At 39.6% G+C, this 27,925-nt stretch overlaps 2 non-coding genes across 2 annotated transcripts; one reads left to right on the top strand and one right to left on the bottom strand.

Annotated features, from left to right (window-relative positions):
• Window positions 1–5,609: 5,609 nt before the first annotated feature.
• On the top strand, window positions 5,610–5,703 carry trnai-uau (transfer RNA isoleucine (anticodon UAU)). Its single transcript has 2 exons — window positions 5,610–5,647; window positions 5,668–5,703. It is a non-coding gene; the product is annotated as a tRNA-Ile (tRNA).
• Window positions 5,704–24,455: 18,752 nt separating this feature from the next.
• Window positions 24,456–24,528, bottom strand: trnar-ucg (transfer RNA arginine (anticodon UCG)). Its single transcript has one exon. It is a non-coding gene; the product is annotated as a tRNA-Arg (tRNA).
• Between the last annotated feature and the right edge of the window lie 3,397 nt (window positions 24,529–27,925).

Here is a 27,925-nt window from a genome sequence, read left to right as displayed (position 1 = left end):
CCCAGACGGGGGAGTGCTTTTTTTCTACCTCCTTACTCGACTGTCTTTCAATTCTGTTTTATTTGAAAGCTTTTTACATCTTTTATGTGCTCTTGATTAAACTATGCATAGAAAAACAGCACTACTGATGATTTTCATGGACCGATGCACACTTGTTCTGTACAACTCGAGTGATAAAGCCCTGTCTGCAAATGTTGTAACGCCCCAACCACAGGAATGGTAACAGGAAGGATCGTGTTCTTATTTGATAAGTCCTTTTGAGATGTCTTGTCAATGCACACAGGCGTTAGAGCTGAATAATTTACTTTTAGTGGTGTTTTTAAACAAAGATGGAACATGTTATTTCTATACCAGGAAGAAAGGAGCAGACTTTTACTTTAAGAGGCAAAAACGACACCTTATCAAAGCTAATATTAATTAAAATGACATCACAACAAAAGAGTGGAGCCTTGAGTGAATTAAAATTAGTTTTCATTGGACGTCTGTGTCTCCTTAACTTTGTAGGTGAGAGAGAGGATTGTGATTATTTGCAGGTGCTTCTCGGAAGTGTGTTGGTGATACAGGTGCCTTCCAAATAATTAAGTCGGGTTTGAATCCCAGCCAGTACAAACCCAAATCTTTTCAAGATAATCTGTGGTCCGTTAACACATCTTTTGAAACACTACAACAGGTAACACCCCGTGTGAAACATCATGAGCATCTGTTAAACCTCTCTACCTGCCCGTTCCTCAAAGAGACATGACGAGGGTCTGAAGGGACATTTTGTGCCGTAGAAACATTTTATCATTCCGTACTTTCCTGTGCAGTCAGGTCAGTTCCACTTCAACTGCGCCCGACAATGGAGGTCGTTTTGAAAACAACGAGAGTAAAGAGACACTGCACGTCTGCAGAACATCACGTCCGAGTTTAAGGACAGCAACATCAGAGATTGGAAGCTAGGGAGTTTCAGGTCTGTGGTTGTATTATAGGTTCTAGAAAGTCTGAATACCTTTGCAAGAAGTATTTCAGAATCCCAGTCAAATCCAGTACGAATGCCGCGTAGATCTGCATTGTACAATTAGTATACTGTTTGTCCGTTGAATCAAACACGCCTTATAAAGCATTTCTAAAACAGGAGAGGTCGTTAGGGAATGCGTCTTCCTGTAAAAATAAAATGACTTCAAGGGCACTATAAGCAGAGGTGTGAAAGCCTGCTCTACAGAAGAACTAAAGCCAGAGATGCCAAAGAGGTCGAGATTTCACCACGTGAGAGAAAGCATCTCAGAAAACGAAGTTGCGGTCGTTTCCACGCGTTATAAAACCACTAGGTCAAACAACAAGAGCTAAAGAGCCGCTGTTGAGAGTAACGCGGCCGAGCGTTCTAAGGAGCTGACTTAAACCTCCAGTCTCTTCAGGAGCATCTGTTGGAGTCGCACTGCTACTGCGTATCTCCTTGTTAAGTATCCCTTTTATTGTTGTTGATGCCTCCAGGCGATGTAAACCACATTCAGAAAAAAATAATTTGAACAACATTATTCCCCCGTTTACTCAAAGGGACGGTGGCCAAGTGGTAACGCGTCTGTCTCGTAAACCGAAGATCGTGGGTTCAAACCTGTGCCTGTTTCTTTTGTCACTGCTTTCCTTTAGTTTCAAAGTCTTCAAAAAAATCGCAATGTAGGAGTCTCAATAGTAAGAGAGCATAACTGTCGCCAGTGATTAGTATTCTTGCATATCCTGCCTTGTTTTTTAGTCGACAAAGCTTGTCTCTCTTCACACCCATCTTCCGAATGATCGCCTCAGCATTGGGAAGGAACGTGCGCTTGGTACAGCCCCCCACTCCATGGTCTGATCACAAACAAATCGGGTGAGCTGTCAGTCCAGGTTGGAAATAACGTTCGAAAGCACTAAAAATCTGAGTTAGGAACGAGAAGACCGTGTTTTTTTAAACGAGTAAACGATAAAATAATATACTGCCTGCAAGACTATGTCAAGTTCAAGTTCAAGTTTATTGTCATTATACTCATACGCAGGTATATGGTATAACGAAATGCTATTTAGCTAGCTCTCGGACATAAGTAGTACAAAGAAAAAAACACAACAACAATACAATTGTATAACAAAAGAAAGACAGAGACAACAGCCGATGTGCAAAAAACAACAACAGGCAGTGTGCAAAACAACAAAAAGGTAACAGGTTATGTGCAAAAACATGCATCAAAAGAATGAAATAAAGGGATAGAAATTATGGGGAGTGAACTTTTGACATGTATGGTAGAGGTAGATTTTCAATGTGTGTTTGGGTTTTTGGTAAGAAAAAAGGCACTGTGAGATTCAGATCATAGGTGAGAGGTGAGGTCACAGTGAGAGAGGCTGGGAGTTTAATAGTTTGATAGTGCGGGGGTAAAAACTGTTTCTGAGTCTGGTAGTCCGGACCCGAATGCTACGGTACCGTTTTCCATGTCATGCTAAACGCCACAAATTGTGTTCAACCAGTCGTATCAATCGTCCTAAAGTTACGGAAAATCGGATGCAACTACTGCAATCAGCACACATTTCTTCAGGATAATCGAGCGTTTTAAAACAGCAAATTCACAGATTCGTGTCTTTTAAGCTTTGTGTTTCGCTCTCCAAATAGAGGCACGGGTTCAAATCCCACTCCCGACAGTCAGGCGTTTTACCCTGTCTTTTTTACCTGCCTTTACACTGTTTCAGTCTTGTTGTGCTCGCTGACAATCACAGTACGAGGAAAACGGAGAAACTACTTAGCAAAAACATAACTGACAGAAAAAAGCTTCGTAAACACGTGAATGTGATTAGCAGCAGTAAGGTATGCATTCAAATGTTTAAGGCTGATTTATAAAAGCAGCAGAAGAAAGGTGCAGCCTTTGTGAGAATTCGCGGGTTTTTATGCTGCTTGGACTTCTTTCAAGCCTATGAAGTGACCCCCGTTTTATTTTCATTTTCAAACTTCAGAACCGAATAACAAAAAGGTTTCATGTGTGACAGCATTCCGTTGCAAATACCGTTTCCACGATGTATTCAGCGACGGGAATGAAATATTTTAGTGCTGGCTCAAATGCGAGGAATTTCCGAAAAGCCTGGAAAAGCAACGCTTGCAGTAAATGACAAATTTAAAGCGTATAGTCAGTATGAACAGAACAACGTAATGCTCTGTAAAAACGATCTGAAGCCGCAATTGCTCTTTTATCTCGGGCAGTTCATTCCGATACGATGTTTCCGCAGAATAAATGAAATGCCGAACTCCAAACATGTTGTTGCCATTATTGTTACTCCTGCTGCTGTAGTTTTAAGCTTTAATCAGTGGGTATGTAATGTTGTAAAGGGGCTGGACTACTTTGTTCAGTCCAAATTCCATTATGTGAATTTATGCTTTTTTAATATAAGCATTAACAATACAATGCGTGCTCAAAAACCATTACTTATTAGCTTAAGAAGCGGCAGTGTTTTGACAAAGTGTGGTATTCGAACAGTAAATGCTGAAGTGTTTAATACTTGCTTGTGAGCAGATCTCCCTCTGTTTAGACAAACTCTTGTTTGGCCGATGATTTCAGATCAAAATCTGAATCAAGTGGAAAGAAAGCTGAATTACGCAAAGGTCATATAAGGCACTGGGTATCACTGTTACGCCATCAGGTCCTGCTAGGAGGATTGGGGGGATCAAATTGACACAGAGGGACCCAATGTGGGGGCTGAACCCACAGTTCTGAGATTAAGAGATTCATGCTCTATTGACTGCGCCTGTATAACTCTTGTGCTACAGCAGTAATGTTTCTGGGTGTGGATGGACATGACATAATAGGCTGACAGCAGGAACACGTGGCCCACAGGCAGTGACAGTATCGCTATCACATTTGGCTGCAGTATATTGTGTTGAGAGCAGCAATAACTTTCCTGCAGAGATGGGAGTGCCTTTAATACAGCTCTTTCAATCGGACAGAGTAACAGGAACGGACCAAAAGTTTCTGCTGTGGATCCATCTCCACGTGGGGGAAAGAGACAGTAAAATAGCGATGAAGAAACAGAAAGAATTGTGCTCTCTGCAAAGTAGGAGAGAGGTGGTCAGACACATAAAACAGCTTGGTGATAATTTGCAGCGACAGTTTTATGTTATTTAGTACAAGGATTTCTCGTCATGTGACTTAAGATGTGTAATTTGTATGTTGGTTGTATGAGAACAGTTTCTTCTAAAGTCCTGTCAATTGACAGTGGAGAGCTAGCTGGTGCACATCTTCAAGAAGACTCTCTTTAAGGCGATTACAAGTTTCTTGAACAAATCTGTGTCATATTTTTAAAATAATTTAGCTAATGAGCAACGAGAGTATAAATGAATTCTCCCACCCTCCATTCAAAGATAAAACTCCATGTGCGAGTCTAAGTTTCCTTGGAGCTACTGATGTTCGTCATTATTGGACATTCCCGGTGATATTGACTAAGGAGCTCAAATTTTACGTGTTGTAGTTCAACATGTACAAAATATTCGTATCCCCTGCAAATATCGGCAAGGTCAGTGATATTCTCAACAATGTGTGCCATTGCAATTCATGCAATTCGCGCCATACTTTTTCCCAATGTATTCTGACATGCCAAGATCAGAGGGTCATATTTAAAAAACTGGTGCATTAAAATTTTTTGTACTTCAGGATTTTGATAGTCTGTTACATTGTCTTTCACACGTCGGTGTCAGAAACGTGATACATTTTCATAATTGGGGGGGAAGGCCGTAGCAATAAGCAGAAAGTGCAATCACCTTTTCCCAGTGTAAGTCCGTGTTATGGTGAGTTTTCAAAATTGGTTTGCGATTTTCTGAAATATATTCCATACAAAAATATAATTTGGACAGTCGCTATTTATTTGGATATTCCCTTTCACTGAGGATGTCTACAGTATTCCAGCCGGATTAGTACTGATCGAAGAGATCCATCTACAGGCGAAAGGCGACATAACATCACAGCAGCAGCATTTAAGGTGGAACGAAAAACGCGAAGAAGAAGCTGGCGAATAAGAAGCCAACTTCAGCCTCGTAGCAGACCCTGGGAGGCACGCTCAAAATAATCATCTTTCTTAGTACTTCAGAGTCATATTTAGAGCGCTTTACTGCAATTTTATGTGATCGATGGAAGATGTGAAGCCATCGAGCCTGTACTGCGATTCACATTGAAATTGAAGCCATTTCTCATGCTTTCTCTCATTGTCGGGGCTGCAATTGCGTGTAAAGGAGGCGACTTGAAAATGAAACGTGCAATCACCTTACAGAGGGTCTTCACGACGGGGTGCGTCAGCTAGTTCTCCATTATTGTCAATTTACTGGACTTCTGAAGAAACCTATCGACATCGAAAATACAAACTGCACAGCTTAAGGCACATGAAGAGATCCGTGTGCTGATTGACTCAAAAATGTCCCTACAAATAATCCGCCGGGTTGATTTACTTGTCCGACCACCTCCCTCCGTCCCTCTTTGCTGTTAGCACAATTCTTTCAGTTTCTTTTCTTGTATTTTCCTTGCTATTTTACTGTTGCTTTTCCCCATGAGGAGATGGATCCACAACCGAAACCGTTTTCACCCTTTGTTTCTGCACCGTCAGTCTGTATGAGGAGCACAACTCGCACAGCTCCAGTGGCGCAATCGGTCAGCGCGCGGTACTTATACAGCAGTGCACAGCGGAGTCATGTCGAGGTTGTGAGTTCAAGCCTCACCTGGCGCAGTGTCTTTAGCTACTCAAAGCAACTGTCGAGTTTAGATACTCTTAGGTATTTGATGGAGATAAATTAACATCAAACGAACAAGTAAAGGTAAAGGTTTATTTCGAGTCACAATCAAAGAAGGCTCCACAGCTGAAACATTGTGTTTCCTTCTCTTTTCAGCATGGAATGTGTACCTCCAGTTGACCTGCACACAAATATATGAGAGAGGTCTACTGAGGTGAGTGGAGCACTGAAGACTTAATAAAGCTCTTGCATTAGATTCTGTTTTTGTTGTTCCCCAGATTTGTTTTTAAATGTTCTTTTTCTTTTGAAGTTGTTGCGTTTGGTTGTTTTTTTATAGTTGTTAGACAACTACAGGGATTTACCTAGGTTCCCGGAAGACTTCTCATTTTGTGTTTGTTGTGTTTTTGGGTTACAACTATTTTTTTTCTGTTAATAGGACCCCACGCATTACTGTGGGACTAGTTAACTTTAGTTCTTACATTGTACCTGAAATGACCTCAATAACTACTAGTCTGTTTCTCTTTTTTTTTAAAAAAAGGCAAAACTGATGTTTGTTTCTCCTTGTTGCTGATTGGTAGCTACAACGGGTCAGTTGCAACAAACTTGGCCTCTGAAATTTGTCAGCAGCTCTGTACTGAACCTGTTCTCAATTGCAACAAACCTAAAATAACAGCTGCTGCCCATTAGATGTTACTGAAGTAGCAGACTAAGCGGAACAATAGATTACATTGGAACTGTCCTGAATGTAGTGGAAATAATATCGTCCTTAAGTAATGAACTGATGCACCACTTGTTTGAAAATTATTTTTATATTTAACTAAAATTGCTTTCCAGACACTACAATTATTCACAAGGAATTTTATCAATACATATTTTATTAATAAAAGCGTGATATCTAAATAATAAAGTTTAATGTTATCTTTAACATTAGTACTTTAGTAGCTGTATTATGCTTTTGTGAATTTCCAGGTATCCCGGTGGAGAGAACTGAAATTAAGGAAATACATATTTAAAGGGGTGTAAGTCTTAAATGAGTTCTGTTACATCTGGGTGTTAATTGAATAGATTTGTTGTATTATTTAATTTGATTTGACTCTACACTTCTGTTTCTCATGAGAAAATATTGGGGATTTGGAGATACAGATAATAAGTTGTACTATACAGGCAAATGTATGGTTACCTTAATGAAGAAACTGTTATCATTACCCTTTTCAACATTATTATTTAAGACAGTCTTTCAGAACAGTATTCTCGTATTAGTGGCTATAGTCTAATGATAACGGTGGTGAAACAGGCAAAATGTGTGGAAAGATTTGGAGATGGAACAGGAGACTCATACAGTCGATAGAAAGGTTGGGTAGGATTGCACACACCACCATGCCAGTGCTTAGTATAGTGGTTTAAAAACATAATAAGTGATTTAACAACATCAACTGCACTACTGAGAGCTCAGCTCCACTACTACTAATACATCGCCCCTTTTTGTCAATTAGATAGATGTGTTTTCTACATGTATTTAATTAGTGCTTCTTTCGTTTTAACTGATTTAAAATAGAATCTCTATAAAACAGATAAATGTGTATGTGTCGCGCTGAAATTCACACACGAGTAAGGAAAGATATCGCGTTTAGGAAGAAATCCAGGGTGATGACCCCGCTGAATGGAAACAGCCTCATACATGAGTGGCATGTGCTCTACCACTGAACTGAACTCCCGACAACTACCTTTATCTGCAGCACTTTTAGGAAGAGTGAGGAGTCTACAAGCCCAGAAAACGTGAGGAGAATTCAGAACAGGAGGCTCTTCACCTTTCACTCAGCTTTCGTTGGACGTCTAAGTGAATGACAAATTTTCACTTTTTGATTAAAGAAAATAAAAAACACCTTTCTTCCAGCCAGATTCAAACCAGAGACCGAAGGATTCCTCACTGTTCCCACTATATTCCTCCGCTCTAACAACTGAGTTATCAAAAACACAGGAATCCCACCTTTTGTCATACAAAAAGCACAATGGAGTGCAGTGTTCCTATTTATTTAAATCCCAGTTCAAAATCAAATCTCATTCCCATAGTCCTGATTAGTTTAAATTTAAGCAATTAACCAGGCTTCTACTGTATAAACTTCTAGAGATATTACAAATTGTTTGAAGGGACATCATTTCAGATGGAAATTGACTTTTTTTCTAGTGGGATCACATTAAACCTTTCTTTTGGATTGAGAACAGGATCATTGTGAGATTCAAAACACATCTGCCTTTGCTTCTTTCAAGGATGAATGGATTATTGAGATGCAAACATTGGTTCAAATCAAAACAAAATTGTGCTATATAGTACTTCTGTTTTTATTTTCAGCTACCAAAATTTAGCCTTAGTTGTAAAATTCCATATTAATATTCAATATTAAGTAGATTCAAACATGCACAGTAGAGAAACAGAATTAATTAATTAAATGTTTCACTAACATTTAAGTGCAACCTATTGATCGCCTTTGGCCAGTGAATTGCATAAGGCACCACACAACTTTTACTGGAAGAAAAACTGTGTGTTCTGAGTGGCTGCATCTGTATATAATGTTATTCAGATAAGTTTAGGTGGAGGTCAAATTCTAACCTCATACTTCTGCTTCCCTGCTAATAACAGCTCTCTGGCTACAGAGGGTGCTGCGCACCTCTTTTCTATCCCCTCCCTCCACCGCAACACCACTGCTGCAGGATTTTCTCCCTGGAGAGGGGATGTGAAGACACTGATCTCTTACCAGCACTATGCTTTCTTCAGCCAGGGAAGTTAAACCCAAAGCACTGAGCACTCAATACCTTGATATTCATCATCTGGCTACAGTATTAATATACTTCTTTACCAAGCTGCTGGATCTGTGAAGTTCTATCATCATGGAAACATTATTTGTATCAGGAAGTATGATGTGGAAACACAATGTACGTCCTTTCAAAAGCTCACAGCTGTACTACTCTAAAACATCATTCTAAATTGCTAGAGAGGATAACAATCTTAGATTGATACATTGTTGTGCAAGATTCTACTGTCATTTTCACTATTTTATTACTGAACAGGAAAATGACTTTTACCAGATCAATGAAAAGTAAAGCTTTATTTAAAAGGTTAATTCAAAGTGATACAGTACATTCAATGGGTAGTAAATAAATCAGATTAACAACATATTAAACATTTCCTCTGCAAATATAAAAAGCTAAATTAAACTAAAAGGAGAACCAGAAAAGCCACTGAGGAGGAATGAAACTTTCATTCTGTGTATTCAGATGCCTGCTCAACAATCATCTTATCAACACTAGTCTTATTGTCTTATCCGAGTAATTAAGATTTTAAAAAAAAATCATTCAGCACAAAAAACAACAACATATACAGTAGTAGTTCAGGTGGGTAGCTGCGTCAGCATGCGTAGGCTGCAAAGGAACAAGTAATAGGTTTATTCCATGCTGAAAAAAAGAAGAAAGAGAACACAACGTTTCGGCCGTGGAGCCTTCTTCAGGTGTGAGAGAGACAGGGCAGTAGGCAAAGGTAAAGTAGCGGGAGAACAAAGGTTGGGAGGGAGGAGGAGTGAGAGGCGGGAGCAGGGGACAGAAAGAGAGGCCAATCAAGAGGTGTGAAGTCAGAATGGGTGCAGAGAGGTGTGAAATGAAACTTCCAATGAATGGAGAAAATTTAAAAGAACAGTAGTCTGTCGTTAAGGGAAGGGAGAAGGTGTGATCCTAGCTGCAGAATAATTTTAGTTTCGGTGGTCTTTCTGATGTATGAGTTCGGAAAACCGTCTTTGAGAACACAGACGGAGAGATTAGAGTGGTCGTGGCCGTCAGAGGTGAAATGAGAAACAATGGGCTTGGAGAGATCTTTAATCTTTACAGCCCTGACGTGTTCTCTGAAACGGTCTCCGAGTCTCCTTCCTGTTTCTCCAATGTAGATGGCTGGGCATTCACTGCAAGAGATACAGTAAATAAGGTTGTTGGAGGTACAAGATGCTGTCTGGGTGATCCGGAATTGTCCTGAGGGGCCTTGAATGAGTGTGGTGGTGGCTGTGTATTTGCAGGTGATACAGCGAGCTCTGTTGCAAGGGAAAGTGCCTGGTGTGGATGGTTGTTGAGGGCGGTCAAGGGAGCTGTGAACAAGGAGGTTACGCAGATTAGGTGGTCGGCGATATGAGATGATAGGGCGATCAGAAAAGAGGGCCCCAATGGAGGGATCATCCTGTAGGATGGAAAAGTTGTGGTTAATGGTCCTGGGGATAGGAAGTGTGTTAGGGTGGTAAGGAAGCACCAAAGGAATGCGATTGTTACGGCGGGAGCTCCTGATCGGGTTGATGGTCCGGGGGGTGTTTTTGGCTCGGGCAAGGGCCCTGTCAATCACACTGCTGGGGTATCCTCTGTTGATGAAAAATGAGTACATTTTGAGGGCTTGGTTCTCGAAGTCGATGTCGTCGCTGCATAATCGACGACGACGATTCACAGTTTCACAGTTCCTTCGGCTACAACAAATATGCAGAGAAATGGCAGAGACACCTGCCAGAGACACACAGTCAGCAGAAGAGGTGAACAGGGTACAGAAAACAGAGTATTTCATACAGAAACAGACCCTCAAGATCTCCCTCAAAGAAACAAGGTTGTGGAAAAGATATAAATTGTGTGAAGCATCTGTCAAGAGACAAAATACATGTGGCACAATCAACACTGAGAAACTTGCAATGGGCATTCTTGCCATTATGTGAAAATGTTAGTGAAAGAAGTCAATACTAGAATTTAATAATTATTAATTATTTACTGAAAGGATATATAGGAAATTATAGCTATGTTCGCCTTTTGTTTAGAGTGTACACATTTTGGAATACAAAAGTTTATTCCAAAAAATCACTAGTAACTAGCTTCTGATATCTGGGTACATTGCTTCAGACCTAGTAGCCCTTAATGTAAAAAGTCCCAGAAGTATGTCATGGCAAGAATAGAAAATTAAAAAATACAGAATATGTGCCCTCCAGATTTTTTCATATCCCCCATGAAACAGAAACAGAATCATCAAAAACAGATGTATGTCTTAGATCATGTGTCTCGCTTAAAAACATCTAAAAATGTTATAATGTAATTTCTATAGTACTGTACATAAAGTCCAGTAGAAATCATATTTATTTACATCCATGTAATATTTTGTAAATCCTCCCTTGTCAGGGATTACACTTACGGAACACCTCCTATAATAGACTGTTAGCATCTGGCACTTCTGAGGGGAGATTGGTGAATAACCTCATATGCACTCTTCAGAGAGCTCTCTGACTTTATCCATGATGACACATTTGTTGTGTTTAATCCCCTATTTCGGATGAGTATAAGTATTGTTACACATGCCTACCAGGGTTTTCAAATGCTCAGGTATTCCCTGCTGTATTTGTGTAATTGTTTAATTGTGAAAACATCCCAATAGGTACATTTAAATTTAGAAGAACAGCAAGTGAGATTAGGATAAAATCTTTCTTCCAAACTTCTGTTATAAACTCTATAGAAAACAGAATATATGAATAGGAAACACTAATAGAATAATAGATGTTTATTCAGAAATGTATTGTTTCTTAGCAGGGATTCCAGATGGGACTCCAGAGACTGAGTCAGACCCACTGTAAGAAACCCTCTTTCTCAATGTGCTGGGATTAAACCCTGAAGACCCCCTGGCAGCTGAACCACAGTTAAGGTCTGGTCCTGGGTCTAGTTGACTTTGGAATGGTTCCCTGTGAACTATCTGAAGACCTGCTGAACCTCCCACGCCCACTGTGAGCTCCCCATGGCTTCCACAGCCCTCACCTGAGATGGGATCATTCTCATTGTTCTCCACATCATCATATTCAGACTGCAGCTCATCACAGAGGAGTTTTCCTGGGAACAAGAAAACAGTATTTTAGTAATTACTTACAGTATGTGTTTCACCTAGTAAATTAATTTCAATAAACTGCCATTTTCTTCTTCTACTTCTTACTTCTTGTGAATGTGGTTAGATTCTATATTTTAATTCCTTTAATTACTCCTAACTACGTCAAACTATTTCATCCTCTAAAATGAAAAGTTTACTCTTCCGTAGATACAGCTATCTGTCTCACACTATATCTCAATAGGTTGTAGGAAACCAAGAAAAAAAGGTTTGTAAATAAACTGTCCATTATTCAGACTAAAAATATTTTAATATCATTACTTATATGCAAAAAAGTGTAACACATTTACTACAGTCTTGACACATATGAAGGCAAGTCGTCATCAATTGTATGTGTGGCTGTATAATTGTGTGTGTCTGTGGAATTGTGTCTAGGAAGATACAAATGAGGAGGATCTGGGGAAATATGTATCTTATGTTGACCACAGAGTGGCAACGTTTCAGTTTGATTTCATACAAATGAAAATATTTTAGACTATATTAAACACATATAAGATGGAATGGAATGAATTTGTTATTTTAGCTATAAAGAAATTGTTTGAAAGAATGCTAAAAAATTACATTGGTATTCTAAGAAAATAAATATTATGAATCTTTTTGCCATTAACAGTTTCACGGTGACTTTGCAGGTAACACGTCCATTTTGAAAATCATCTTTCGAACGTGATCAATATCTGAACCGGAAAAAAATAATAAAAAATGGCGAAAATCGAGAAAATCGGCTCTTTAGAAATTGGAAATATATTCGCGAGAGGAGTCCTTTTCTCAACGATTTACACTTTTTGCAGGAGTCACTTCTCCCAACGAACATCTGCAGGTTTCCGTAGTGTTCCTGCAAAGAGTGATCAATTTGAGACTGGCAAATGTCCCGATTTAATTGAACAAAGCTAGATACGCATTTTCTAATGCAGCCTTCATTACAAGACAGTTTATTTATCGAAAACGTGTTATGTGAAAAAGAGTAAAACAAAAAAATATGGATGACAATCTTTTAAAGCTGAAGATTTTACTTATGAGAAATTGTCATCTTATGTAGATGCTTTTCAACCGATGCTTTTAGAACTTTGCTGTCCTTCCTGCATCATTTTCAGTCTTATAAACTGTGTGGGGGTAGCAATCACTTGCTATTTCTCAAATGCTTCCATCATTTTTCTTTCACGCTAGGACGCGAGTGTGTGCATGTGTTTGGTTTTCATTTCACTGATTCTCATTGAAGATTTGGGAATTAACGACGAAAGAATCAGTAGCCTCGGAAAGCGGAAGCTTTGGTTCTCAACGATCCTGAAGACACGCCCATGTAGAGCAGCGTGTGATGATTTGTACTACAAAAGACCAAGTGCTCAAAGTGACGTCCGCGTTTACCGTTGAGACATTTCATCTCGGGCGCACTTTTAGAAAGCAAAGAAAGAGCAGTCGTGTTGAATCAGCAGAGTGGCGCAGCGGAAGCATACTGGGTACATAACCCAGATTGTCAAGGATTGTCAAATTCTCCAACAAATCTGTGATCTAGTTTTAAAATATTTTTGCGTAGTATAAATGAATTCTCCCGACAGCCAGTTAAAGCTACAATTCCTCACGTGAAAATGGTTTTCTTGGACATTGACTTAGGTACTTAATTTTTTACTTGTAGTTCCACACGAGTAAAACACACACATTTCCTGCAAAGTTCAAGAGGGTTAACGTGTTGCGAAGAAATCCCATTAATTGTTAACGGAGATTATGTTTACATCAGAACAATCTGAAGCGCATCCCTGAGTGGGCTTGAATCGCCAGCTCTTTGTTTAACAGCTGCACAGAGAGACACCCCCGTTGCTTTTCACCATTCACGTTTGTAGTTAAAGGAAATAAAATACTGGCATTTTCCTGCCAGCCCGCAGTATTTCTTCTGCACTGACGAAGAATAACCAAGAACTGTATTTAATCTTTCGCAGGCTGTAATTTTCAGAAAAAAAGAAGTGAATACTTGTATTAAGCTAAATCAAGCCGACGGAGATGAACTGCTGTTGTTTTTCTCCACTTTTCTTTAAAAGGAGAAAAAATCACTGGCATTTGTTGTTTTTTTTTTGCAATATTTCTTCTGTCCGGATAAGCAAGATTTGTATTTTATCTTTCAGAAGTTGTATGACTTTCTTGAAATTCAGAAACAACTTGTTCCAGAAAAGAAATGAACACTTGCTTCAAAGTTAATGAAGAAGTATATCTCTCTCGCTGCGTGTGCTCGTATCTGTCCATCTCTCTCTGGCAGTCTGTGCAGAGTATCTGAAGGGGATGTAACACCAGTTGGCAAAGAAGAAAAATCCTCAGAGGCAGAATAACAAATCATTATTCTCTTCTCAGTCAGATTCACAGCTCAGACTCACACTCAGACAGAAGCAAAATTTGATTACCAATTTTCTGGAGTGGTGTCATCTTAACCATCTCCAGCTTAACACCAGCAAGACCAAAGAAATGATCTTCAACTTTCAAAGGAATAAGTCTCCGCTGAACCCTGTTTCCATCCAAGGTGAGGACATAGAGGGCGTACATTCCTACAAGTACTTAGGGGTACACCTGGATGATAAGCTGGAGTGGTCTGGTAACACTGACGCCCTGTACAAGAAAGGTCAGAGCCGACTCTATTTTCTTAGGAGACTCAGGTCCTTTGGTGTGTGTGGAACACTGCTACACATTTTTTATGAATCAGTGGTGGCGGCGGCCATCTTCTACGCTGTTGTGTGCTGGGGCAGCAGCATCATGACAAAAGATGCAAATAGGCTCAATAAACTCATAAAGAAGGCTGGCACTGTGTTGGGAATGAGCCTTGACCCCCTGGAGGTGGTGGCTGAGAGGAGAATGCTGACCAAGCTCACAGCCATCATGAACAACACCTCTCATCCGCTTCATGGGACTGTTACTGGGCAGTGGAGCACTTTTAGCAACAGGCTGCTCCAGCTACGGTGTTCAAGGGAACGTTTCCGCAGGTCTTTCCTCCCGGCGGCGGTCAGGGTGTATAACGCTGCCCTAGGCTAGGACTGTTAGCCCTTCATTTGCTCCTCTATGGACAGCATGTTTACTCCATTGTACTTTTTGGACAATCAGTCTGTATAAACCTATGCACATTTTGCACATATTTTATTGTTTTTACAGTGACTATGATCAGCACATTTTGCACACACCTACTGTATGTACTTATTTATTTATTTTTATTTATTTTGTTGTCTTTTGTTTTATAACTATTCTGATGTCTGTTTTGCTTGTCTTGGGCTGGACTGCTGTAACACATCAATTTCCCTACGGGGTTTAATAAAGTATTGTCTATCTATCTAAGCTCAACTCCATACTGTTCTTTGTCCTGACAGTCCAGATCCAGAGGACATTCAGACAATCAGTGCTGCTACATGAATAATATCAGACAGAACAGCCTGAACTCAGGTCACATCTCCCCCTTTTCTCCTTCCTCCCAGCCTCTTAGAAACACAGTAGAGCTCCCAATTCTCCATTCTGTGAACTGGGCTCAGGGGTCACTGATCTGGCAGCTGTTGGCTCTGTTCCAGGTCAGAAGCAAGAAGCTTCTATTAACCCTTTCCAGGACCTCCAGCCCTTCTGTATTACTTTCTTTACTGTATGTCAGCCTCCAAACATGTTTCTAAGTGTTTTATAATGCAAGTGAGTGTGGAATGATCTTAGTATTTATTTTATAAACACCAGTATTGACACTCTGATCATCATATTGATTATTAGTAGCTGATGGTCCAATGGTTGTGACTACTATAGTGACCAGTTGACCAGTCTGTAGCTCTGAGCAGTGGGACTCAGATCACACAGAAGACCTGTCTGTGTGTGATCCACACCAGCCCTGGGATTCAGCTGCTCTCACAAGTGTCTCACAGACAGTCTTATGAATTTACAATTAGATGAAGTCTTGTAACAGTTATACAGTTAATTTAAATAATCAGACTACCTATGGAACTGAGAACTGGGTGGAAATAAAACCAGGATACACATTTTAACCTCTTGGATCAGGAATCTGATCCTCCTGGCTTCAATACTCTGAAGATTCGTGTAAAACCGTTAAAAGCGCTTATTTCAGGGACTCGTGCTCGTTCTCTACTCCTCCACACAGGTACGCTTTGTAACACTTTAATCTGCGAAGTAAACACATTTTTTTTCCCTGTTTAATTAATTGCATTTCTTGGTTTGCCGCTCTCCTTCTCCAACTGTTATGATTCGCTTCTCTTCACAGCCCGGTATGAATTTTTTTTTTTGGGAGATGTTATATCTGTAAGAAAAGCCCCCCAGGCTCCAGACAGGAGTCTCCTCCTGCGGAGACGCGCTCTGCTCTGTTAGAAACAGCGCTGTGACGTCACAGACACCAGCAAAAGCGCCGGGATCAGAGAGGGAGACCGCGGGAGGCGCGCTGAGTGCACGGAGGAGAGTTATTGATCTCTGAAGAACCGTAGAATAACCGATTAACTTCACCGATTGGTGAGTACTGATTCATTTCCCATTCTTGACCCTGTTTTAAATATCTAGTAAACAGTCAATAAAGACTGTATCGATCAATTACCATACTGTGTTTAGTGTTAATAATGTTCAATCCGAAATTAAACAATGATTATTCATATTATTATTTAGGTAACTCTATCCTAGAGCTAGAAAATTATATTCCAAGCTGACACATGTATGTAAGTAACAGTTTAAATGCTTTTTTTCCAGTGTTTATAAATCATAAGTATGGTAAACACGGCGACAGGCGTCACGTCACTGTGCGCGTCTAGGTGTCTCGCCTTCGTCACAAAGAGCGATGTGACGTCATGGGTAGCAACTAATACTAATACTAGTGTACTCGTGTTAATATTAGACAGTACGACTGATAGTTTTCATGCTAGTGTTCATGTGAGTAATCATGATGATAGAGCTACTGATAGTTTTAGTTTTAGTGTTCATATTCATGTTAATATTAATTATAATTATAGTGTTATAGTAGTAGTAGTGTTAGTTTTAATGATAGCATTAGTGTTATTATAAGTAGTTTGTGTCAGTGTTAGTAACAATGATAGAATAGTGTATATTTTGGTGATAGTGTTACTGTTGCAATATTAGCAGTATCTGCACTAGTGTTAGTTATAGTGTATCTGTACCTAAGAGTGTATGCCGTGTCTATGTATGTATACGGTGTCTATGTGTGTGTCTGTGAATGTGTGTGAGTGTATGAGTGTCTGATTGTGTGTATAAATTTGTGTTGTGTCTGTGAGTGTGTGTAGTGTCTGTGAGTATAAATGTGTGTGAGTGTGTAGGTGTATATCTGTCAGTGTGTGTGAATGTGTGTGTAGGTGGGCTTGGGCTCCACTGGTGTGTCTGACAGAAGTGGCCCATCAACAGGTGTTGAGGTCCAGAGCCGCTTGCAAATAGAAACACTTTCTAGAGTCCAGACCAACACCCAGAGAGCTGTGAGTCCTCTGTTTTTATCACTATTAGTAGTAATGACAGTAGTAATTCTAACGCGAATAATTGTTAACCGAAACAGCCATCAGAAAATATCGCCTTTGCAATGATGTCACTCCTCTTCTTCATGAATTTACTTTAGTGACAGGAAAGTTTTTGTGTCTGAGTGCCTGCTGCGAATAGTGCGACAAGCCATTTCTCTTCAATATTTTCTGGTGTGGTTATTTTTATTGCATACGAAACATTATTCTCCTTATTAATATTTTACCTGCAAAGTCACAGTGAAACTGCTAGGGCAAATGAACTTTTTATGGATGGAAAACATTCAAAAGGTTTAATGGCTCCAGAGAAGGCTTGAACTCACCACCTCAGCATGACTCCACTGTGCACAGCTGTGCAAGTACCACACACTGACTGATTGCACCACTGGACCTCCCTGAACAAGCTCCTACACAGATTGTAAAAGTGGCACAAATGCAGAGTGAAACTAGGTTTCGGATGTGAATCCATCTCCACATGGGGGAAAGGGACAGTAAAATAGCAAGGAAAATACAAGAGAAGAAACTGAAAGAATTGTGCTTACTGCAAAGTAGGAAGAGGAGGTTGGACAAGTAAAACAGCTTTGCGGATAATGTGAAGTGACATTTTTTGTGTCAATCAGCACACACATTTATCTTCATGTGTCTTAAGGTGTGCAATTTGTATGGTCGTTGAATGAGATTGGTTTATTCACAAGCCCAGTCAATTGACAGTGGAACGCTACCCGACGCACGACTTCATGAAGACTCTCTGTAAGACGATTACATCTTTCAGTTTGAAGTCGCCTCCTTTGCATACAATAGTAGCACTGACACTAAAAGAAAGGATGAGAAATGGCTTTTATCAAGCGATCATAGCATTTGTTTGCCTGAGGATCCTTGTGTGCTGAACTGGCCTCTGGAGAAGTGTAGTGCAGTAAAAGAGAAGGTTTGTGTCACTCAAGACTGTAACAGAACTCAACTTCTTTTATGAGAGTAAATATTTCTGTTGCATCACAGTTCTTAGAATGGTGAAAACAGGAGCACTTTCTCAACATTTTTGACTGAAGTATTTAAAAAGCAAGAAATACTATCACTATGCAATCTAATGCAATTGAGCTCCTACAAATGTAGCAGTCTGATGAAATGACATACAGAATTAGGTGACAATATCGGAAGATGAACACAAAATTGAAATGCACAAGATTCATTTTCAGCAGCAAAAATGCACTCGATTATATTTTACAAGAAAGAAACCTTACATTCACCCACTACATTAGGAGAGAACAGTAGGACAGATAGTTAGTGTCACTGGACACTCCATCACAGAGGCCGATCTCTTCTCCTTCATTATGCTTACTTACACACTCATGATGAACTGTCCTCCAGCGATAGTCAGCTGGCATCACTGTCTCAGACATGACGTTCATGTACATAATATACCTTAATTGTACCTGGCACTGCATTATAATAATTTGATCAAAACAACTGATGAACTAATAATAATCAAATTTTTCTTTCCTTCTTTTAGTGGAAAAAGACTTTGTCCAATAAAGATGCACCAGGCACGCGGACACAGAGAAATACATTGAAAATTCTTCAGTAACTGCAGGAGACACGTGCCTGTATGTTTCAAACGTTACTGACAATTGTTCTGCTTTCAATAATCACCAAACCACAAACAAATATTATAATCAGTTACTGCAAGAGAGAACAAAATGATTATTTTAACAATTATTATTATAATTTTAACTTAAGAATACTTCCTGTCTATTTACAGTATATTTTACATTAGTGTTTCCTTCCTTGAAAAAACAAATCTTGCTGGTAAGAATGGTAAGAGCTTTGCTTTGAAGCTGCAACAACCTTGGTTTGAATCAGTGTTACTGTAGGACAGGAGTAGACTGAAGAGTCCCCTTGTGCTGTTTGCTTATATATTGGATTATATAAATGCAGAAATCGAAGCCTATCTAATTTTCCTTTCTGCTAAAGACATTTATGTGTTTGGGAAGCATTTTCCTGTCCTTTATGTTCTTGCTAAGCAGTTTCTACATTTTCCTCCTATTGTGATTGTCAGTGAGTACAAGTAGACTGGAACAGTGCAAGACAGGGAAAAAAACCCTAGCTATTGGGAGTGATATTTGAACCCCCACCTCCACTTAGAGACCAGGGCACATAAGCAACATGGAAAGACAAGACTCAGCCATCCTGACGAGTACTAGAAAGCACTGTGCTGAATGCACCCATTGTGTCCAATTTTCTGAAGCTTTAGGACAACTGACACCCGGATGAACACGTGGCGTTTAGCATGACAGTCTTGAAGGCAGGCAATGATTTGTTCCAATAAATATTTTATTGTGTACTTGTTCAAAAAACACAGTCTGTGCGTCCCTAAGTCAGTTTTTCAGGGCATCGAATGATACTTCTAACCTATACTAACAGCTCACCTGATCTGTTTGTGATCACACCATGGAGTGGGGGCTGTACCAAACACACGTTCCTTTTTACACTGAGACGATCATTTATAAATTGGGTGTGAAGAGAGACAAACATTGTCAATTCAAAAGCAGTGCAGATTATGGTAGGACAACAGAAGGATTATGAAGTTATTTTCTTCTTATTATAGAGATTCGTACAGTGCAAGACATTTAAAGACTTAGATAAAGGAACGTCATGATAAGTGAAACAAGCACGGACAGGGTTTGAAACTCCGACTTTCTGTTTACGAGACAAAAGCCTTAACATTTGGCTACCTTGCCTGCAATGCCACCTCCTTCCAATCAAGGCTAACACGTTTTTAAAATAAAATGAAATAAATATTTCGGTACAAATTGCAATGAGAAGAGGAACAGAACAAATATGATTATTACTTTTCAAATTAATTCTATTGAAACTGATTCAATTACATGGGGGCAACAACAACAAAACTGTGATTCTTAACAAGGAGATATTTGGCAGCAGTGGGATTCCAACTCATGCCCTCAAAGGGGCTGGAGCTTTCATCCAGCTCCTTAGACCACTTGGCAAATTACTCTGTACAGTGGCATTTGTAGTCTGACCTTATGGTGTTACAGTATGTAGAAGCAACCCCACCTCCTTTTTCTGAGATGCTTCCTCTTACTTGGTGAAATATTTTCTTCTTTGGTCCTTTGAAAATAGTTCCTTTGTGAAGCAGGCTTCAGACGGTGCTTATAGTGCCCTTGAAGTGATTTTATTTTTACAGGAAGACGCATTCCTAAATGTATCTCTCCTGTTTTAAAAAAGTTTTTTATACAACGCACGAATAGTATTCTACAACGGCGTATTTTATACAACGCACAAATAGTATTCTAATTGCAGACTGCAGATCTGTGCAGCAATCTTACTCGATTTGACTGTAATTCTGAAATACCTTAGCAAACATATTCAGGTTTCCTTGAACCTTTAATAAAAAAGCTACATCGTTTCCAATCTCTGATGTCACTGTAAACTCGGACGTGATACTCCGCAGATGTGCAGTGTGCCTTTCCTCTTGTTGCATTCAAGAGTACTCACTGCATGACCTCCTCACTGCGTGCCCTGTACTCTACAGTGATTTCATTTAGATCAGTGGTTCTCAAACTTTTTGGACCAAATACCACCCCTAATCCAACCAAAGCATCCAAGTACCACCTACAAGTCATCATCTCATAGGAACCCCAGAAATTCTCAATGACCAACATGAGCGTGTGTGTGCGCACACAATCACACACACACACATATAATAAATATTATAATAATAAACTTTATTTGATATAGCGCCTTTAAAGGTGGCTTCTCAAAGTGTTTTACAGGAAAAAAAAACATTAACAACAACTAATAAAAAAGCACCATTTCAGTGAGAGGGGTGAGCCTGTTTAGTTGAGCAAAGCAGAGGTGAATTAATTTTTCGAGCCTTGATACAATTTTTCGAGTCTAACAGATATTAAATCGTCAGGCATTTTCTTGACGGCAAAGGTCTCGCGGTGGATGTTGTAATGCGTACATTATTTTCTGGAGCAACCTCTCTAATTCGTGCAACTACACCGTTATGTCGGCTTGTCATTGCTCTAGCACCGTCTGTACAAACTCAGACGCATTTTATCCAGTCGAGGCCATTCTGTTCGATAAATTTATTCAGAAGCTGAAATATGTGCTCTCCTGTAGTTCCTGTTGGTAGCGGTTTACAGAACAGAAAGTCTTCATGGGACGTACCCTCAAACTCGTATCTAACGTAAACGAGCAAATTGACCAAATCGACTACAGACTCATCTAATTGCAGTGAAAAAAATCTGCTCATCTTAACGCGCTCTATCAGTGTACGTTTGATATAATCCTTCATTTCAATAATTCTATGAATGACTGTGTCTTTCAGGGGGAGGGGGGCAGCAGGTCGAGCTGTTTAGCAGCTTTTTCTCCACACTTAATACGTGTCAGCTCTTTTGCCAACGGTAAATAAGGTTCTTCAAAATAGTGTAGCTTACCTGCTTTAGCAATCTGCAAGCTTGCATTTTTCCGCGTTTCCGTTTTTATTTCCGTATTTATTTAAAGTTTTTATTTCATGCGCATGGGAGCAAAACACAGAGACGCTCGGTGTATTTTTCTCAAATTAGAACAGTTATTAAATATTTTTCTGGTATCACGCTTTCGTGTGCTCACAAGATTACCTGCGTTCGTAGCACGTATTTCTATGCATTCCTGTGTTTACAACGTTGGCATTGTTCCAAAATCACACACATTCTCCTTTCTCCCTATTTGCTGGAGATACAGTAGCTTTTTTTAAATACAATTGGTCACTTGCATCCGTAGCACGCATTCCTATAGAGTGGTATAGAATTACAGAGTATCTCTTGTGTCCACTGAAGTATTAGCACGCAATGTATCGTAGTACATAGGCTGCGTATTCGACACGTATTAAAATACAAAATATGAAAACCCGTCCCGATTTTTCAGCGCACACAACACAGTTCCAGGGTCATTTGGCGTACCACCAGGCGGCACGCCACGTACCACTGCCGGTACGCGTAGGACAGTTTGAGAACCACTGATTTAGATTATCTACTTGGATTAGAGTGAAAGATTACCTTGAACAATTTCGGTTTGTGAAAGGAAACACTAGAGAAAATACAAGTGATGAACATTTAAAATAACCACAGTACAGCTAGAAAAGTGAAAGATAAAAGACGATTTATAATGACATTCACAATAGATTTAAGAAAAGCATGACTTGAATCCTGGACCCTCAGATTAAAAGTCTGATGCTCTACCGACTGAGCTATCCGAGCTCTAGAAGAAAAGACACTCTCAGGGTCCTCACAAGTCACATGTCTCTTCTTGTGCCAAAGCGCAGTCATACCTGACCCATCTGGAATGACCACTGACAGACTTTATCCAGAAGCGACAGCACCATCATTCCCAGTAGAATGAGAGAGAAATACAGCATGACATGGAGAGTCAAGGGTCTCCCACAATCCATCTTTCCTCACATGACTGATTTTTTCACTAACATTTTGACCTTTTCACAGTCCGATTTTTTCACATTTAATAAGATCTTTTAAACAACAACATTTAAGAAAAAAAAATGGAACATTTTTTTGAACAATAATTAAAAAAAAATCTTTCCATGCCTTGGTTGTATAAGTGTGCACACCCTTTATAAAGGAAGTTGTAACTATGCTGAAATTTAACCAGTCACATTCCAGATCATGTACAAAGGTTATTTGCCTTTGCCAGACATCAATTGTATTGATTCTGATTAGTCCTAATTTATATCAGCTGATCTCATATAACCAACTGATCTGGGAGAACAAACGTTCAAACTGCACGGCGGAACTTGAAGAGAAATCCATTCACCAAAGAATGTTGTTACAAATTATCCGCCGAGCTGTTTTATGTATCCGGCCACCTCTTTCCTTCCTAGTTTGCAGTGAGCACAATTCTTTCAGTTTCTTCTCTTGTATTTTCCTTGCTATTTTACTGTCCCTTTCCCCCAAGTGGAGATGGATCTGCAACCGAAACCCAGTTTTCGCCCTGTGTTTCTGCAGCTCAAGTCTGTATGAGGAGAAGGAGTTACACAGCTCCAGTTGTGCAATCGGTCAGCGTGCGGTACTTCTACAGCAGAGTCATGCCGAGGGTTTGAGTTCGAACCTCACCTGAAGCAGTGTAGCCTGTGTCTTAAGCTACCGAAAGCAACTGACGAGCTTAGGTGCTTTTAGGTATTTGCTGGAGATTTGGTCTAAATAAACAAGTAAAGGTTTATTCCAAAGAAGGCTCCACAGCCAAAACATTATGTTTTCTTCTCATTTCAGCATGGAATAAACCTTTCCTCATTCCTTTGCAGCCCATGCATGCTGACACAGCTACTTACTTAAGTTACCATCAGCTGTGGACCTCCAACTGACCTGAGTGATATCTACTTAGATGAGAGGAGCACGATGGAGTACCGAAAACTTGAAAAAGCTCTCGCAGTTAGATTCTGTGTTTTTGTTGTTTCCCAGATATGTTTTTAATGTTCTTTTTCTTTATTTTTTGAAGTTGTTTCATTTGTTTGTTTGTTTTTATAGTTGTTAGTCCTCTACAGGGATTTACCTAGGTTCCCTGAAGACTTCTCGTTTTGTGGTTGTTGTGTTTTCGTGTTACAATTTTTTTTTTCTATTGATAGGACCCCCCGCATTACTGTGGGACTAGTTAACTTTAGTTCTTACATTCTACCTGAAATTGCCTCAATAACTACAACTCTTTTTTCTATATTTAACTACAGTTGCTTTCCAGACACCGCAACTATTCACGATGAATCTTATGAATACGTCTTTATGAATAATAGTATTATTTATTAATAATTAACTTTAATGTATATCTTTATTAGTAGCTGTATTACAGGTAATGCATGTACAGCCTTTAATATGCGATAGTGAATTTGCAGGTATCTTGGGGAGGGAAGAGAACTGAAATTTAGGAAATACATATTTAAAGGGGGTGCAAGTCACCTCTGTCACATCTGGGTGTTAACTGAATAGATTTGTGGCATTATTTATTGTGTTTTAACTCTATACTTGTGTTTCTCAGGAGACGGCAGAAATATTGGGGATTTGTGGCTACAGAAAATAGTTTGAACTTTACAGGCAAATGTAAGGTTATGTTTAAGAAAAAAAAAACTTATTTTCAACTTTTTCAACGTGATTATTTAAGACAGTTGTTCGGAACAGTATGTCTTCTCATATCTGTGGCTGTGGTCCTACAATAACGGTGATGAAACAGACGTTATGTGCGGAAAGAACTGGAGATGGAACAGGAGACTCACCCAGTCTATAGTAAGGTTGTGTAGGACCGCACACACTAGGAAGAGTGTTGAGTAGCGGGTGTAAAACCTTCACGAGCCAGACAGGAATCGAACCTGCAATCTTCTGATCCGAAGTCAGACGCGTTATCCATTGCGCCACTGGCCCCACTATCATCTTACTCAACTGCACTACAGTGAGCTCAGAGCCGCTACTAGTAATACATTGTCCAGATCCGCATTTTCTCAATTAGATTCACGTGTTTTTTACGTGTGTCTAATTACTACGTCTTTCATTTTGTCTGGTTTTATAAAAATGTCTCTTGAAAACAGACAAAGGGTTTATGTGTCTCCCTGAAATTCACACACGAAGGAAGTCACACGAGGAAGGAAAGATATCGCGTTTAAAGAGAATCCAGAGTGGAGACGCCGGCGAATGAAAACGAAGCTTCATATAGTACGAGCGCACTACCACTGAACTAAACTCCTGATAGTGAACTTTTTCCGCAGGTTAATTGTGTTAGGAAATGTGAACAGTCAACAGAGCGCATTTTAAAGGCCAAAGCAAGACAATTAGATGTGAAGAGAATTCTGCTTCTCTGTTTACTGAGCTTTCGGTGAACGTCAAAGTGAAAGACAAATTCGCTATTTTCACTTTTTAATTAAGGAACAAGAAAACACCATCCTTCGAGCCGGATTCAAAACAGCTACATAACAATCGTCCGCTGCTTTTTTAAACAGTTTTACGCTCTAGCAACTGAGCTATCGAAAGGTCGACTCCAACCGCACACGTTTTGTCATACGCGTAGCCCAATGTAGTGTAGAGTTCCTGTTTATATAAATCGCAGTTCGACATCAAAATACTCACTAACAGTCTCGTTTAGTAGAAGAAATGGACCAGGATTCTACTGTATAATCTTCCAGAGGTCTTACAAAACGTTTGGAGGGACATCAGTGCAGGTGGAAATTGACTCTTTTTCTAGTGGGATCAGTACCATATAAAACCTTTCTTTTGGATTGAGAAGAGGATCATGGTGACACTCAAAACATCCCTTCTTACGAGGACTTTTGAGCTGCAAACATCGGTTCAAAACAAAACTCTGCTACTGCAGTTGCTTCTTGGAGAGTTTCTTCAAATCTTTCAACTGAACGTCTTGGGATATTGACGATGATATAATACAGATTGTGGTTTTCTTTTGATCGAAAATTTTATTAAAATATGAGCCTCTTTTACCTTTGTCTTGGATGTTTCGCAAGGTATAATACTTTCCCTTGCATCCTCAGATAAACATTCTAAATACCACAAAGTTACAATATATGGAATAGCATTTATTTTTACATATGTTTTAAAATGTACTCTTATTTAAAGCTACATTTAGTGCTAGGTAAAGATAACGTTGCTAATACTGATGTAGTAGAAATGTAAGATGAATTGATAGCTTTATCTGAGCTAAAAAAGTCCTAAAACGCCTCCTATAACAGGAAAGGACTCGTAGCAAGATTAAACTCCAAACGTTGCTATTACATTATGCATTATGTAAACACGACCCATTTCAGCTTCTGGTGAGTGCAGTTTTTCCAAATTGAATCAAAACTACAGCTCGAATGAAATAAAAAAAAGTTTATGTGTCTCTTTGCTGTAACAACTCTGCCAAAACTATTCAGATAAATCAGAATAGCATCAGAACGTGACTAGATTTTATTGGATATTAGGAAATTTATTTGTGTGCATTTCCCCCTACGATCATAATACCTTCCTGTTTTCATCGTGTTTATTGTTTCTGCCTGTGATCTCGGAAATAAAGTATGTGTTCACCGAAATATTCCGGGAGTTTGCTGTGGTTTGAGAGGAGTGTATGAAGGTAATGAATGAGGGAGGACACGCGCATTCAGCACGGGGAGCGCAGAGCAATGAGCCGCGCCTGCAGCTCGCTGAGTCTTTTCTTATATAACCACTGAGTCCGGACACACAGCGTTTCCAGCCCGTGTTGGAGATTTACAGTTCAGAAAACGACTGTCTCGAGCAGAAACTGATCTTCCTGCTTTAGTTAAGGTTATCGGAATCGGCGGCTGCTGTGGGGGTATAGCGCTTGTATCTCTCTTCTCTGGCTAAACACTATCTACTGTAAAGTATAGAAATAGACAGAAGATGAAATACAGCTACAAATACTTCAGTAAGGCCGAGCAGATAGGAAAGTTTAAATCAAATGTTCTATAACTCGATCTGCCTATATTTTCGAACTCTCTGTTCGAGCTCTGATATAATCCTCTCTGCTCCTGTCGTTGTCACTCTGCATTCCGTAGGGCTACAGGTTGATTTCACAATGCCACAATTAATTAAATACAGGAGAAACCGCACGGACAGCAATATGTTTTAAGAAATCTTCTTCTGGATTTATATTTCGGTCTTTCTCCTTTAAATGCATACCTTGCCGTAAATCTTTACTCGATTACAGGCACCCCAAACAGTTTTTAAGGCAGAAATCGAACCCCATTTGATTTTCTGCTAATAACGTGTAAGTGTTCACGAAGCATTTCCCTGCACATCGGGTGCCCACAAATCGGTTTCTCCGTTTTCCTCTTCCTGTCGTTGTTAGCGAGCACAAGAAGACGGGACAAATGCAAGAGAGGGAAAAGGGAGCGGCTGTCAAGAGTGAGATTTGAACCCACGCTTCTATTCAGAGACCAGGGGGTGAGTTTCCCGAAAGCATCGTAGCGCTAAGAACATCGTAAACTCGCTCTTAAGATCGATCGTTGATTTACGAGTGTTTCCTAAAACCTATCGTAACTAAAGTAGAACGTTATAATCCTTCGTAATCTACGTGCTCCCCGACCCACTCGTTAATCACTAAGTGCTTCTTAAACTGGCTACCTCTTGCGCCAACCTTAGCGACAGAGATCGCCAGACAGAGCACATTCAATTCACATCATGGGAATTCTCTGGAAATATAGAATACTAAGATTTTATATTAAGGATTTTGATATTTTGTTGTACTATGTAAGAGGAAATTCGAAAAAAGAACATTTATTTATACAGTTATGAATTTATTAGTCATCTTGGGTAAATTTCATATTCATAAATCAAATGTTTTAATAATACTCCCTCTTTTAGTACTTTTGGGGTGGGGTTTAAATTGTATTTAAATTCCATAAAGAACGTGAAACATGTAACATGTATTACAATGTAGCGCCACGCAGGGCGGGCTGAGAACAGCACCTGGGGACTACCGGACTGTATATAGTGGGACGGAGGCTGAGATACAGTCTCTTCCCTTCGTGTGTGTGTATGTTAGTGTAGGTGCAGCGCTGTAACCCCTGTCCCTGTGTGTGTACCTTTCCCGATTCGAGTTATTAAATGTGTTGTTCAACCCCATTCCCTGAGTCCTACGCCTGTTCCATTCCGTACCGAAACCCGCGGTCCATACAATATTTTAAGTTCGAATGCCGTTTTATGTTCTGTCTTGATTGTTGACGGTAAAGCTTAGACCTACTTGTTTTTAAATTTGATTATAGGTCCTGTATTTGTTGAGTGACACGTGCCAAGCTTAGTAGTTAATTTTTCCAGA

Source organism: Atractosteus spatula (assembly GCF_055471065.1).
Source record: "Atractosteus spatula isolate fAtrSpa1 chromosome 10 unlocalized genomic scaffold, fAtrSpa1.hap1 SUPER_10_unloc_15, whole genome shotgun sequence".
Lineage (NCBI taxonomy): Eukaryota > Metazoa > Chordata > Actinopteri > Semionotiformes > Lepisosteidae > Atractosteus > Atractosteus spatula.
This window is presented reverse-complemented; position numbering and strand designations above follow the sequence as displayed.